Below are 15,855 nucleotides of genomic sequence, written 5' to 3' on the forward strand. Positions count from 1 at the left end.
GCCTGTAATCTCTGTTACTGGAGGGGCTGAGGCCGGAGAACCACTTGAACCCGAGGAGGAGGTTACAGATCTGGGGTCACTGCAGTCTCTGCCTCCCAGGCTCAAGCAATTCTCCTGCCTCAGCTTCCCGAGTAGCTGGGATTACAGGCACCCGCCACCATGCGTGGCTAACGTTTGTATTTTTAGTAAAGACAGGGTTTTACCATGTTGTCCAGGCTGGTCTCAAACTCCTGAACTTGTGATCTGCCACCTCAACTTCCCAAAGTGCTGGGATTACAGACATGAGCCACCACACCCAGCTGCACCTTTGCCTCTGAGTGCCAGGTGTCCCTCAAACCTGTTTCCTCCCTGGGTGTTTCATGGGTTCCTGGTCCCTGTCCCCTACACAGTCACTCGAGAGAGATGTTGGTTGCCTTCAAGCCTGGGATAGGCTGTGTGGTTCCCCCCAAGATATCCACATCCTAATCTCTGAAGTCTGTGGACACATTTTCTCAGAGGGCAAAAGGGACTTTCCTAGTGTGATGAAGTTAAGGATCTCTAGAGGTGGAGATTTTCCTGGGCCCTCCAGGTGGGCACTAAATGTAACCACAAGGATCCTGATTAGAGGGAGGCCAGAGGCCAAAAGCAGAAGATGAGGCAGCAAAGAGGCAGAGGCTGGAGTTGTGCACTTTAAAGATGGAAGCAGGAAGAAGCATGAGCCAAGGAAGGAAGCAGCCTCTTGAAGAAAAGACAAGGAATTGGGGCCTGGCCAGGTGGCTCACACCTGTACTCACAGCACTTTGGTAGCTGAAGGTGGGCAGATCTCTTGAGGTTAGGAGTTCGAGACCACCCTGGGCAACATGGTGAAACCTCATCTCTATGAAAAATAGGACAATGAGTCAGGCATGGTGGTGCCCTGCAGTCCCAGCTGTTCAGGAAGCTGAGGCAGGAGAATCATTTGCACTGGGAAGGCAGAGATTGCACTGAGCTGAGATTGTATTATTGCACTCCAGCCTGAAGGACAGAGCAGACTCTGTCTCAAAAACAAAACCAAAAAAAAAAAAAGACAAGGAAATGGATTCTCCTCCAGACCCTCAGAAGGACCCAGCTCTGCCAACATCTTTATTTATAAAAGCAGAAGATCTTTCCCAAAGCTCAGATAGGCATGTCTTCTAGTGAGAACCGCAAAAGCCAAGCCAAGTTTGGGTATTGTAGACATCGCCCTCTAGTGAAATATATGAGGAATATCCAGGTAGAAATCAACTGAAGAAAGCCCCCCAAATGGTGTACGAAATATACAAAAACAAGCACACATTAAACAGCAAACAATAAATCAGACATAATATGAAAACCACAAGTCATATGGATAGATCTTAGAAATAAGACCAGAGCCTAAGCAATCAACAAAAAGGGAGAAAAAGGGAGAAGGAAGAAAAAAAAGAATTTAAGAAGAAAGATAAGAGGCTGGGTGTAGTAACACGCGCCTGCAATCCCAGCACTTTAGGAGGTCCAGGCAGGAAGGTTAGCTGAGGTCAGGAGTTCGAAACCAGCCTGGCCAATATGGTAAAACCCTGTCTCTACTAAAAATACAAAAAGTAGCTGGACATGGTTGTGGGCATCTGTAATCCAAGCTACTTAGTAGGCTGAGGCATGAGAATAGCCTGAACCCCAGAGGCAGAGGTTATAATGAGCTGATATTTCACCACTGCACTCCAGCCTGGGTGACAGAATGAGACTTAGTCACAATAAATACATAAATAAAGTAAGTAGAAAGATAAGATCTTAAGTTCAAAAACCTGTAAAAATCCAGAAGAGGAAGGAGATCTTCTCTTTGGAATGAAGGTATTAGATGTAGTTAAGAAACAAACATTGTTTTTTTGTTTTATATATATTTTTTGAGAGTCTCACTCTGTTGCCAGGCTGGAGTGCAGTGGCACAATCTCAGCTTACTGCAAACTCTGCCTCCTGGGTTCAAGTGATTCTCCTGCCTCAGCCTCCCAAGTAGCTGGGATTACAGGCACACACCACCAAGCCTAGTTAATTTTTGTATTTTTAGTAGAGAATGGGGTTTCAGCATGTTGTCCAGGATGGTCTCGATCTCTTGACCTCATGATCCACCCGACTCGGCCTCCCAATGTGCTGGGATTATAGGTGTGAGCCACAGCACCTGGCTAAGAAACAAACTTTTCAATAGGTCCTTAAGTCTGGTAACAAACATAACAGAGGGCAGGACATAGGGTGAAGGTATGAAGGCCATTCTTAGGATTAAGGTTTTATGGAATTATTTTAAAATCTTTCAATTTTTTTTTAAGATGGAGTCTCACCCTGTCACCAAGGCTGTGGCACAATCTTGGCTCACCAAAACCTCTGTCTCCCAGGTTCAAGTGATTCTCCTGCCTCAGCCTCCTGAATAGCTGGGATCACAGGCATGCACCACCACACCTAATTTTTATATTAGAGGTGGGATTTCACCATGTTGGCCAGGCTAGTCTTAAACTCCTGACCTCAGGTGACTCACCCACCTTGGCCTCCCAAAGTGCTGGGATTATAGGTGTGAGCCACTGTGCCTGGACTAATTGTTTTTGTTTTTTTTTTTACTGCTCCTTGCAGAGCAACACTAACCCATAGGCAGTGTAAACCAGACTAGCCAGGTTTTGTAGAATGTTTTCTCCTCAAATTGAAATATCCAATGGTTAAATATGAGTGAGTTGCCAGGCATGGTGGCTCATGCCTGTAATCTTAGCACTTCAGGAGGCCAAGGCAGGAGGAATGATTGAGCCCAGGAGTTCAAGACCAGGCTGAGCAAAAATAAAAAAAATTAGTTGGGCATGATCCTGTGAGCTGGATATCTGGGGTATTAGCTACTCAGGAGGTAGAGGTGGAAGATGGAAGGATCACTTGCACCCAGAGAGATTAAGGCTGCAGTGAGCTGTGATTGCATCACTGTACCCCAGGCTGGACAATTGAGAAAGGCCCTGTCTGAAGGGGAAAAAAAAGGCTAGGTGCAATGCTGCAGTGGCTCACACCTGTAATCCCAGGACTTTGGGAGATTGAGACAGGTAATTACCTGAGGTGAGGAGCTTGAGACCAGCCTGAGGCAGGCAGATTACATGAGGTGAGGAGCTTGAGACCAGGGTGGTGAAACCCTATCTCTACTAAAAATATAAAAATTAGCCAGGCATGGTGGTGCACACCTGTAGTCCCAGCTACCAGGGAGGCTGAGACAGGAGAATTCCTTGAACCCAGGAGGTGCAGGTTGCAGTGAGCCAAGATCGTGCCACTGCCCTCCAGTCTGGGGGACAAAGTGAGACTCCATCTCTTAAAAAATAAAAAAGGGGCTGGGCATGGTGGCTCACGCCTGTAATCCCAGCACTTTGGAAGGCTGAGGCGGGTGGATCACGAGGTCAAGAGATCAAGACCATCCTGGTCAACATGGTGAAACCTCATCTCTACTAAAAATACAAAAAATTAGCTGGGCACGGTGGTGCGTGCCTGACATCCCAGCTACTCAGGAGGCTGAGGTAGGAGAATTGCCTGAACCCAGGAGGTGGAGGTTGTGGTGAGGCGAGATTGTGCCATTGCATTCCAGCCTGGGTAACAAGAGGGAAACTCCACCTCAAAAAAAAAAAAAGGTGGGTGACATCAAAGCCCTTTATTTTATTTTATTTATTTATTTTGAGACAGAGTTTCACTCTTGTTGCTCAGGTTGTAGTGCAATGATGTGATCTAGGCTCACCACAATTTCTGCCTCCCAGGTTCAAGTAATTCTCCTGCCTCAGCTTCTCAGTAGCTGGGATTACAGGCATGTGCCACAATGCCCAGCTAATTTTCTATTTTTAGTAGAGATGGGGTTTCACCATGTTGGTCTAGCTGGTCTCGAACTCCTGACCTCAGGTGATCCACCTAACTTAGCCTCCCAAAGTGCTAGGATTACAGGCATCAGCTACTGCGCCCAGCCATCAAACCCTTCAGAACTGACAAATTTGTTTTTTTTTCCTCTTAAGAACTATTTAAAAGAGTATCTTATTTACTATCAATTAACATTTTTGGTTCCTTGAACAGTATGGCATAGCCATTAGAGTTAAAAAGCAACGATTTGGATCCAGAATGAGTAAGCAGGAATCACTGCTTCTGGCTCTGCCTAGACTGTACAGCCTGGAAGACACTAAATTTCCTCACTTATTCAACAGTTGCTGTGAAGATAAAACTAGATTACACAAAGCTCCCAGGACACTGGCTTGCATGCGTGGTGGCCAATCATCAAAATATATTTCTTCCTCCCCTACCCCTACTCACCCAGAGTATACATTTAGCAAAATGTTTGTGAACGAATGGGCCAGATTAAGTGGATCACACCTGCAATTCCAGCACTTTGGGAGGCCAAGGTGTGAGGAATTCCACTTGAGGCCAGACATTCAAGACCAACCTAGGCAACAAGCAGGTTGTGTATTTTCTTTTGCTTTTTTTTTTCAGATAGGGTCTTGCTCTGTTGACCAGGCTAGAGTGCAGTGGCACCATCATAGCTGGCTGTAACCTCAAACTCTTGGGCTCAAATGATTCTTCCACCTCAACCTCTAGAGTAGCTGGGACTAATTGTATCTAACAGTAGTAAGACAATAACCTCAGAGAGGCCAGGCATGGTAGCTCATGCCTGTAATCCCATTATCCTAAGTGAACTAACTCACAAACAAAACCAAATACTGCATGTTCTCACTTATAAGTGGGAACTAGACAGTGGATACACATGGACAAGAAGATGGAAATAATAAGACACTTGGGACTCCACAAAGGGAGATGGGAAAGAGAAAGAGGGTTGAAATATACAATGTTCTAACAGATACAATGTTCACTATGTGAGTAATGGATACAATAGAAGCCTAATTCCCACCAGAACAGAATATAATGTAACAAACATGCCCATGTACCACCTGAATCTAAAATTAAATTAAAATTTTTTAAAAAAGAAGATAATTAGTTTCCCTCATCACTTGAGATTATGAAGAGAGGCTTCCTACAGTTTCTGGGGCAATAAATACAAAAATCTGAGAAGAGTGACATAATTCTTACCCTTCTGTCAATCTTCCTTAAGTGACTTGACCTGCAAAAGCAGAGGGCTGGAAAAGAAGGCAACAGAGACTAAGGATACTGTGAGCAGCAACTTCCTAGCTCCTTAATCCCCAATAAAAGCAAATAGGTCACTCCAGACATTCTGTAACTTATAGCACAATGGGAGAGAACTCCTTTAGAAACAAAGAGACCGCACATGCAGGAAATAAACTAATGCTACAGAATCTTTCAGTTGTCATGTCAGTTTTAAAACAAGAAGAAGGTTGGGGGAAGTGGCTCATGCCTTGGGAAGCCAAGGCAGGCAGATCATGAGGTCAAGAGTTCAAGACAAGACTGACCAACATGGTGGAACACCATCTATACTAAAAATATAAAAATTATCTGGGCATGGGCACATGCCTGTAATCCCAGCTACTTAGGAGTTTCAAGCAGAGAATCACTTGAACCCAGGAGGCGAAGGCTGCATTGAGCCAAGACCATGCCACTGCATTCTAGGCTGGGTGACAGAGCAAGACTTCATCTCAAAAAAAAAAACCACAAAAATAAAAATAAACCAGAAGGAATGAACCACTGGCCAGGCACAATGGCTTATGCCTGTAATCCCAACATTTTGGGAGGTCAAATCAGGTGGATCACCTGAGGTCAGGAGTTTGAGACCATCCTGGCGTTGGCCCTGTCTCTATTAAAAATACCAAAATTAGCCAGGTGTGGTGGCCTACACCTAAACAGCTACTCAAGGCAGGGTTAAGGCAGGAGAGTCACTTAAACCTGGGAGGCAAAGATTTCAGTGAGCTGAGATCACACCACTGTACTCCAGCCTGGAGTACAGTGAGACTGAGACTCTGTCTCAAAAACAGAGTGAGAGTGAGACTCTGTCTCAAAAACAAAAACAAAACAATAACAGCAACAACAACAACAAAAATGGCGGGTGTGGTACCTATAGTCTCAGCACTTTGGGAGGCCTAGGAGGGTGAATCACTTGAGGTCAGGAGTGGTGAACCAACCTGGACAATATGGTGGAACCCCATCTCTACTAAAAATACATAATTAGATAGGCATGGGGGCTCACACCTGTAATCCCAGCTACTCGGGAGACTGAAGCAGGAAAATCACTTGAGCCTGGGAGGCAGAGGTTGCAGTGAGCTAAGATTACACTGCTGCACTCCAGCCTAGGTGGAAAAAAAAAGAAGAAATTGACCACTTTTAAAAAATTATTCGTTGATCAAATCCTAGAAGACATGAACATTTTTTAAAGACAGGGTCTCACTTTCCCCAGGCTGGTCTCAAACTCCTAGGCTCAAATGACCTGCCCACCTCAGCCTCCCAAAGTGCTGGAATTACAGGCTTGAGCCACCATGGCATGAGCATTTTGAAAGGCAAAGAGAGCTATCTGCCCTTCAAACCCCTTGGACATAATTTGGAAACAGTAAATTGCCCAGTTCCTTGGATCCTATGAGACACTCCTCTGTATTCATCATTGGGGTGTGCAATTAGAGATCTAAATGTCTCCAAGCTTGATGTGAGGAAACACTTTGGGGTTCACAATTAGCTCATCATCTGAAAGACAATTCAACTTCGAGTAGAAAAACACTCATTAGATGCACTGTTTGTTCTCACACTGGGTCCTCACGGCCCCATCAGGATGGTATTGCTACTCCATTGACACAACACAGGAAGTTCTATTTTGTAATGAAGCTTAGAATGACTAATGGATTCACATGGGAACACCAAGTTACAGAGGAGCTGAGTGGACCAGTGCTCAGGTACCTTTGTCTCCATACCCTGTGCGCATTCTACTACCCCACTGCTTCCAGGTACAGAACAGCCCTCAGTCTCTGGAAATTAGCTTTGGACAGCCTTTTACTCCCTCAAATAATGTGTATCTGGCATATAATAGTAACAAAACCGGCTGGTTCCCACACAGCACAATTCCATACAGTTATTCAATGCTCAAAGAATTTCCCAAACAGTGTCTTAATGTTACCCTCACAATAACTATTTGGATCTAACAAGAGTAAGAAAATAACCACAGAGAGGCTAGGCACAGTGGCTCACTGTAATCCCAGCACAGGAGGCTGAGATGGATGGATCACCTGAGGTCAGGAGTTTAAGACCAACCTGGCCAACATGGTGAAGCCTCTTGAGTAGCTGGGACTACAGGCACAAGCCACTGAACCTAGCAATCCCTAATTTTATTTGCTATAATATTTCCACTGACAGTTTCAAGCCAAATCCTCCCCGGAGCTTCCTCCTAGTTTACATAGTCCAAATTCAGCTCCCTGAGAACATATATCTCCCTCTGTTTGGTTTTATCATTCTCTTTTTGCCCGTCTACATTACCAAACTGAAAACTCTTTAGGGACAAAGAGCCTTTTTGTATTCATACTCATTATGTCTGGCGCAGGTATACAATGAATAAATATCTGTTGGTTTTGCTTATTTTTATTTTAAGACAGGGTCTTGCTCTATCACCCAGGCTGGAGTGCATGGTGCAATCTCAGCTCACTGAAACCTCTGCCTCCCAGGTTCGAGCAATTCTCCTGCCTCAGCCTCCTGAGTAGCTGGGACTACAGGAGCATGCCACCACGCCCAGCTAATTCTTGTGTATTTTTGGTAGAGACGGGGTTTCACCCTGTTGTCCATTATGGTCTCGATTTCCTGACCTTCTGATCCACCCACCTTGGGCTCCCAAAGTGCTGGGTTACAGGTGTGAGCTCCCATGCCTGGCCTTTTCTCTCCTTTAGAAGGACATCGGTCATACTGAATTAGGCCCCCTCCTTCATGGCCTTGTAGATTCTTAGTAGGAGTTCCTCATTACTTATGCAAATTTCTGCAGGCAGCTTGAATTAAATATAAACCTGGCCCTGCACAGTGGCTCATGCCTGTAATATTAGCACTTTGGGAGGCCAAGGCAGACAGATCACCTGAGGTCAGGAGTTTGAGACCAGCCTGGCCAACATTGTGAAACCCTGTCTCTACAAAAATACAAGAATTAGCCAGGCGTGATGGCAGACACCTGTAATCCCAACTACTCGGGAGGCTGAGGCAGGAGAATCATCTGAACCTGGAAGGTGGAAATTGCAGTGAGCCAGGATTGTGCCACTGCACTCCAGCCTGGACAACAGAGTAACACTCTGTCTCAAAAACATCAACAAAACGAAAACATAAACCTGACTTCAGCAGCTGAATAAAAGCGTTTACTTCTTTTCACATAACAAGAAGTCCAAAGTATCTGGCCATTAGAAATTAGCTAGCATTGGATTTAACCTTCTGTCATAAACAACAAACAAAATATATCAAGTGACTCTTTGTAGGCACTGGGTAACAACCAATGGAGGAATATGACCTTGGCAGAAAAGGACAAGAAGTGAACCCCACATCAATCCCAGATTTCTGCTTATGGGCATTTCCTAAACAACATCCTTTGACTCCATGCCTCACATCCAGGTAAGCGGAACCCCATCTCTACTAAAAATACAAAAATTAGCCAGGCGTGGTGGCGTGTGTCTGTAGTCCCAGCTACCAGGGAGGCTGAGGCAGGAGAATCGCTTGAACCCAGGAGGCAGAGGTTGCTGTGAGCCGAGATCGCACCACTGCACTCCAATCTGGGCAATAAAGAGCAAAACTCCATAAATAAAAATAAACTTGTACCTATTCCGTGTGACATCTGCTGGTGATGCTGCCTTTGTTGGGCACCCATCACAGTCACTGTCCCTGGATCTGTGAAATCTGTGTGGCCATCCCTCCCACAGAGGGAGCAGGGCTCTCCCTTTATTGCTCCTAAAATGGTCCATAAGTCTGTCCCCACAACTGGACAGCTCCGCTTGGTTCAGTCCACCTTCCCTGTGTCCCTGAGCCTGGTCCCCAGTTGACCTTTATGAGCAAGTCGGTGAGTGGGTAACCTTGGAAAAGACCAAGCCAAGTCCTTGCTGCCTTCTCAGGATGCCTTGCAGACCACCCTTTCCCTTGGCCATTTTGTTGAAAATGCAGTACAAATGGATTCGGTCATAGTAAACCCGGGGCTCATCTTTGCTCCTCCCTCTCCAGTTGGCCCCCTCCTCCCAAATCTGTGCCCCTATCTGTCAAACTCTGCATGGGTCACCACGACACCCTCCCTGGGGTATTCCTCATTCTGGATTCCCACCCCTGCTCACCCATCCACGTCTAATCTTATTACTTCCCTGCAAACAGCTCCAGAATCTGGGCCTTCAGTCTGTCCTCTGGGTCTGGGCCTTGTGCCTGTTCAACCTCTTCTCAGAACAACTTGGCCCCAGGATGCCCTCATTCCATCCCTGCTGACAACTGGGAGTTTCAACCTCTGTGCCTGCAAGGCCTCTGCTCAGGTGTCCTTCAGGCATCACCTGCCATATGGTTGTTACCTTGCCCAGCTTCCTTTCCATGTGGACTTCAGTTGGGGCAAGTCTGGTTCCTCTGCGACCTCAGCCCCAGCACAGATACTGACCCTGATGGGTATTCCTTGCCTGAAAGGCCCTGAGGGACACTGAGACCCCAGTCCCATCATGGTACCCAAGGGTGCTGTCTCCCCACATTCATGGCAGGGCTGCTGATGTGGCACGGGTCAGCCTCTCCTGCAGGAGCCTTCACCACAGCCACTGCAAAGGTGGGCATCAGGCTGCAAAGGCCCTCAATTTGGAGGGCCCCTCAGTTTTCAAGACTATTCAGTTTGCAGAACAAGAAACTGAGGACTAAAGAGGTGCACATGTCAGCTCCATCAGCTCCAGGGTCAGGGACAGGGAAAAACTGGAGTTGGACTACTAAGTAAAGCCCCATGGCTTTTTCAGTCACTAGCACTGCTAAGCCAAAACTGTAATTACCTTGCCCCCGGTGCAGTCGACATTTGGGGTGAGGTGAATGACCTTCCCTTTATTTCTGGCAAATTACGTCTCAATCTAGTTGTCTTGATTTGTAGCAGTTGGTGCAATTTGTCCAAGGCATTCATCAACTCTGCCAATTCTGCAATATAAGCTGAGTGACCTTGGGCAGGCTGCCTCCTTTCCCTGGCCTCTATTGTCATCTGCACAATGGGGATCACAGCAGAATCTGCCTATTCTGTGTCTAAAATGATTACCACCTGTGGGATATAAAGTGCACCAGTGATACATGGGCTGTTGGGTCCCAGATGGTCACAAGTTGTCGCAGATGTTCGATGCTTCATCCAGGGACCTCCCGCCACACACAGAGAGTGAGGCCTGGGGACACACAGAGAGGTGGGCTGCACCATGGTGCCCCACAGATGCTTCCCTGGGCCTTTCCCTCAGAGGCACCTGCACTCTATGAGGGCTTGGGCTCCCTGGAGGAACTGGCTAAGGTTTAGTGACCCAGGGGGCTTAACAGTGACACATAAGTGAGAGAAGGAAAAGGGAGAGAAAGAGGGAGAAGACCTGAGCACCCTGCAGGGACAGTAGCCAACACCCATTGGGGACTTTCTGCCCCTGCCTTAGTTTCTGTCCTACCTGGAGTGCTAGGGAGAGGCAGGTGAGGCACTGACCTTGGTGCCTAATTTAAGGGAAGCCAGAAATCTCAGGAATCAAGATAAATACTATTTGTAATATGATATTGAAAATAAAAATAATTCAAATCAAATCCATGGTGGGCAAAATATCAACTCCTTAATTAAAGCCAGTGTCTACCCAGGCCTCTATAGGGGATAAGCTTCCTCCTCACCCCTCTGGCTTATCTGCCCTGCAGGACTCCCACATTTCCTGGAATATCTCGCCCTTTACTGCCCCACAGGCTCTGCAGGCTGGGCTGGCCTCATTCCACCCAGGCTTGCAGCTCCAGCTGGGAGGAACAAGGTGGGGCCTGTTTATGAAGGAGACTTGCCTCACTGTGCCCCTCCCAGTACCTGCACCTGAGCTGTGCCATGTGGAGCTTCCCTTTCCCATGGGACCCCAGATCCCTTCAAAACCCCTTGGCCACAGCCTATGGCTTCCCATTACCTTTAGTGACACAGCTCTTTTTGGTGTGTAAGACACTAGCCTACACGTTAGGTCTACCTCAGAGCTGACTCCAAGCCCTTCCCCACGGCTGGCCAGACCAGTCTGGGGTGCCCAGTGGCTTTGAAATACTTTGTGTGGGAATGAGGCTTGGCTGGCTCCCACACCGTGGAGTAGTGTAGGGAAAAATAGAAAATATCCTCATGTGCCTGGGGCCCCACAAAAATGAGTTGCTGACTTTCCCAGGGGTGGCCACTGTCTCTCAGGCCACTGTACACCTGCTATGGTAGATGACTCCTGAGGCACTGGTGACCAAAAGCTGGTCCTTCCCAGTTTCCCTGACCCTCACTTCTCAACCTCTGACATGACTGTCACTGGCAGCCTCCTGCTGGCTGTTCAGGTCTCTGGCTGGGGAGCCAAGGGACACTTGTGAGTCCTCTTGTCAAAGCCACCACCTGCTCTAAAAGCCCTCCATGACACCTGAAGACAAACCAGCATGCATGGGTGTGTGGCCGGCCCTCCCTCAGCACCCTTTCCTCTACTGCAGGACCTATGGCATCATCAGCAAAGGTCTGATCCCCTTGCCAGTGTGGAAGCTGTAGGGGAAGGAGGAGCTCCAGGATCTCATCCCACACCCACTGGCCCCTGTCAGCAGGAGGAAACAGGACATGGTTAAGCCCCTCTCCATGAGAAATGTGAGCACAGAATCAGCACTGGTAACGATCATGACACCCAGTTGTCACTAAGGGCCTCTGATGTGCCAGACATTGTTTACAAACCTAACATTTAGACAACCCTCTAGGAAGGTGATGTCTCCTTTTACAGGTGAGGAAACTGAGGCACAGTGTCTTCTCTCTCTCCCACAGTCCACGGGGTCATTTGGAGTTGCAGGGCTCAGGCCTACTAAAGGTTCTGATTCTTTCCTAGTAAAGAAAAGAATTCAATGGGCACTGCCGTAGGGTGGGGCCAGTGAGAGCAGGGGGAAAGAACAGTGAAGGGCTGAGGAGGGCCTGAAATGAGGTAGTGAGGACACCACGGTACCTGGACTTCCCATTCCACAGGAATTGCTGGGCCCACCTGGGCTGAGCTCAGGAAGCAGGAGCAGCAGAAACTCAGTCCCAGCCAGCTCTCCCCACCAAAGTGCTCGTTCCCGTTCCTGACGCCTATACCCACAGAGCCCTGTCACCCCGTGGTGTTTGCTACTGTGTCCTGGGGGTCCCAGGTGGTCCCCACAACACAGAATGAGAGGGCATGGGCCTAGGAACCACCGGGTCTGGGCACCCCACCATGCTCAGGATTTCCGAGGAAACATTATGTGCCCACCTTGCTAGAGCAGGAAGAGATGGCCCTATAGAGTCCAGAGTCCAGGGAGAGGAGAACTGCTCTTCTCTCAAAGACCACTGCTGTCACTGACACCTCCGCTGCCAGCCAGCCACCAGCAGTGCAGCTCCCGACAGACGTGCCACTGGCAGTGTAGCTCTGGGATAGGGCCAACACGCTGCACCCCACAGCAGGAAGTAACACCCAATGGTGGCTCCACCTGCCCCTGCCTCAGACACTGCAGCACCTGATGGTGCCTGCAATCCACCCCCCCACCGACCCCACTCTGTGCAGCACACCCCAGGATAATGCCCCCAATTTACTCCCTTCCATGGGCAGTTCTCCACATACAGCATCCCAAACCAGAATCTTATTGCGGTCAGTGACACCCCGATATGCCACCCAAACCGACCCCCATCGTGGGCAGTGCAACCCCAGATAGCACCCCAATCCCCTCACTACTGGGTGCAGTGCAGGACCCCATAGCTCCTCCAACCCACTTCCTGCCTCAGGACCTGCAGCCAGGGATAGCACTCCAAACTTGCTACCCACCTCTGGAAATGTAGCCACGGATAGTCCACCCAATCCATCCCCCACCATGAGCAGGGTAGCTCCCAATAGCAGACCTAACCTGCCCCTGCCACAGCCAATATGCCTTGGATGGCACACCCACCTGCTCCCTGCCAGGCAACACAGTCCCCTGATACCACCCAACATGCTCCCTCGCTATGAGCAGTCTATCCTGCCCCCAACAGTGCCCCCAGCCAACCCCCACTTCCTCTCCTCATGCAGTCTGGCCTCCAGTAGTGCTCCCAAGAAACACTCCCCACCTCTGCCTCAGTGTAGACCCTGATAGCACCTTCAAAAGTCCCTCCCCGCCACCAGGAGTGTAGCACCCTATAGTGACCATAACCCATCCCCCACCACTGGGATTCGAGCCCGAGAGTGTCCCCAACCCATCCCCTGCTGAAGGCCGCAGCCATGGATAGTGCCCTAACCAGTTCCCAGATGGAGGCAGTGAGGCCCTGGCTATCACACTCCCAACCCACCATGGACAATGTAACACCCCACAGCGCCCCCAACCTATTCCTGACAAAGGAATTGGCAGCATCCTATAGTTCCCCCAACTTGCCCCCCAATGCGGGCAGTTCATCCCAGGGCAGTGCATCCCCAGACAATGCTCCCAAAACGCCCCACTGCCGCTGGCTGTACAGCTTGGCATAGCGCCACAACCCACCCCCAGCAACGAGCAGTGCACCCCGGATAGTGGCCCCAACCTACTCCCCTCCATGGGCAGCGATGTTCCCAGATAGCACACCCAACCAGCCCGAAACACAGGCAGTGAGGTCCACATGGACAGTGTCCACTGCCCACAGTAGGTCGGGCACTGCCAACCCAACCCCGCATGCTGCAGGAATTGCACCGTGGATGGTGAACCTATCCCACCACCTTTTCCCCTTCCTTGCTGGGCTGTAGTCTCCTTTCTCGCCACACAACCATCCTGCCCCAACTCACCACCATCCAAGGGCAGTGCACCCCCAGATAGGGTCCCCAATCCTCTCCCCTCCATGGGCAGTGGCACCCCAGGTAACACACCCAACCAAACCCTGAATACGGGCTGTGACACCCTGAATAGCACCTACTGCCCAGGGCATGGTGCCCCCAACCCACCCTCCGTGATGCAGGCTGTGCGGGCTGGGATGGAGAACCTATCCCACCATCATTTTACCTTTCTGGCTGCACTGTAGTCTTCCTCACTGCCACCAACCGCAACACCGAAGCGAGCCAAGATGCTGCAGCCTCCAGCTTCCAGCGTGGGTGGGTACTCCGCCTTCTCCTCTACACCCAGCCACAGCCGGTAGGCGAGCTGACCCAGAAGAACCTAAAATGGCGGGACTCCCCTTTGGGATGCTTCGTATAAGGCATTCCTGTACTACATGTTCTGATTGGATGAGTGAAAAACTACAAGGTCTACTCTAATTGGTCTTTATTTTCATGCTCTGATTGGTTATCCTGATTTGCTCTCATCCAATCAGAGCACATAGTCAAGAACGCCTTATATAAAACCAGTGAGCCAAGGTCACGCCATGGCACTCCAGCCTGGGTAACGAAGAGCGAGACTCCATCTCAAAAAATTAAAAAAAGTACAAAAATTGGCTGTGCATGGAGGCGCGCGCCTGTAGTCCCAGCTACACTGGAGGGCAGAAGAATTGCTTGTACCCAGGAGGCTCAGGTTGCGGTGAGCCAAGATCGTGCCATTGCACTGCAGCCTGGGTAACAAGAGCGAAACTTCGTCTCAAAAAAAAAAAGTCAAAAATTAGCTGGACATGCTGGTGCGCGCCTGTAGTCCCAGCTACTCAGGAGGCTGAGGCAATAGAATAGCTCAAACCCAAGAGGCAGAGGTTGCAGTGAGCCGAGATCGCACCATTGCACTCCAGCCTGGGTCACAAGAGCGAAACTCCATCTCAAAAAAAACAAACAAAAAAAATGGGCTTCATCAAATGAAATTGAGACACTGGGTCTGCCTTGGAAGCATATGGAGGAAGAGTAAGGAGAGCCAGCGAGGTGGGAATGTAAGAAGGACTCACTGTGTGAGACCGGAGAGCTCACCTTGTGTGTAACAGCTTCCCTGGAAATGCACCAAAAATGCTTCTTTACTAAGGCAATAAAAATCCACTGATGATGGAGGCATTAGCACTTTTAGGAAGCTCAGCGGCCACTGTCTTCTGATGGCTTGGATTGACACTAGAAAATGCTGCATAGAACTAGGCTCTCTAGTAAATGAAGGTGACAGGATGTCCACATAGCAAGAATCATTTTGGTCAGAGGCAAGAAAGTTGTGTTAACAGAACAGGCAGCAACTGGTGTGGCAATGGGGATGGCCTCAGAGATTGATGGTGATGCCCATTAGGCCATAGTATTCCCTGGGGGTAAGATAAATGGGTAGCTGGCTAGGGTGTAATCTGACTTCAAAACGGAAAAAGTGAAGATATGATGAGCAGAGCCAATGTCAACTGCTGAACAGAAAATCGCTGTTCCTCCTTCAGTTTCCAGTTAAGTCAGTTCACAGACCCAGGACCTACTGCTTCCCTGGGAGGAATCAGTATTCTCACAGCATTCTTCCAGAATAACTGTATGTGTGCACTCTTAGATATGAGTTCTAGGCTAAAACTGATGGCAAGGGACCCAACGTGCCATCATGGCCCCCACCCTCCCAGTGAGAGTGGAGATGTGGAAGGTCAGCTGGAGCCCTGGCCCACATTCTCTCATAGTAGGTCCGTTGTAGCCACAGACCTACCACCTAGTTATTCTGCCAGTTGTCAAGTGTATAATTATTTCTAGCAGCTGACAGACTGTCTCATTCATTTCCTGGTCTGTGAGACCAAGAGAAAGAGTTATTAAAGCACAAAGGGTGAGTGGAAGCCCATGAAACAGCCCCTCATCCCGGCTAACACAGCAAATTAGAATCCATTCTGCCCCTGGGGTGGAATGGCAAATATTAGTGGCATCCTCAAACATGGAAAGAGTGCAA

Source organism: Callithrix jacchus, chromosome 6, assembly GCF_049354715.1.
Source record: "Callithrix jacchus isolate 240 chromosome 6, calJac240_pri, whole genome shotgun sequence".
NCBI lineage: Eukaryota > Metazoa > Chordata > Mammalia > Primates > Cebidae > Callithrix > Callithrix jacchus.